This window comes from Pteronotus mesoamericanus, unplaced genomic scaffold (assembly GCF_021234165.1).
Source record: "Pteronotus mesoamericanus isolate MK-2021 breed Mesoamerican mustached bat unplaced genomic scaffold, CSHL_Meso_final contig_66, whole genome shotgun sequence".
In the NCBI taxonomy this organism is placed as follows: Eukaryota; Metazoa; Chordata; class Mammalia; order Chiroptera; family Mormoopidae; genus Pteronotus; species Pteronotus mesoamericanus.
The window spans coordinates 413,448-413,966 of record NW_026555230.1 but is presented as its reverse complement, the minus strand read 5'-3'; the positions used below and the strand labels follow the sequence as shown (position 1 = coordinate 413,966).

At 36.0% G+C, this 519-nt stretch overlaps 1 non-coding gene across 1 annotated transcript; it reads left to right on the top strand.

Annotated features, from left to right (window-relative positions):
- Positions 1 to 210: 210 nt before the first annotated feature.
- LOC129077435 (U6 spliceosomal RNA) lies at positions 211 to 317 on the top strand. The gene has a single exon (XR_008529859.1). It is a non-coding gene; the product is annotated as a U6 spliceosomal RNA (small nuclear RNA).
- The last annotated feature ends 202 nt before the right edge of the window (positions 318 to 519 follow it).

Genomic DNA, 519 nt, shown 5'->3' with positions numbered 1-519 from the left:
ACCCAGGAGTGCTCACGTGTTAGTCACATATCCCTATTCTACACAATCCGGGGTTAAAACTGGGAAATTTCAATGGTTTTTCCAATACCAGATTACACAGCTATTTTCTGCTTTAGATTTTCCCAAGTCAGGTGGGAAAAAAGATGAAAGGGAGACAAAAGGTGAATGGAGGAGTGTAGGGTAAGGAATGAAAATAAAAGAAGTAATGCAGTTCTTGCTTTGGCAGTGCACATACTAAATATGGAACGATACAGATAATATTAGCATGACCCCTGCACAAGGATGACATGCAAATTCCTGAAGCAGTCCATATTTTTTAGAAGGCGGTAGCAATATTTATATCAGAAAAAATAGATTTCAAAACAAAAGCCATAACGAGAGACAAAAAAAGTCACTACATAATACTTAAGAGAGTGGTCAAACAAGAGGATATAACCCTTGAAAACATATATGCACACAATATAAAAGCACCTAAACATATAAAGAAAATCTTGGAGGTCTTTAAAAAGGAGATCAACA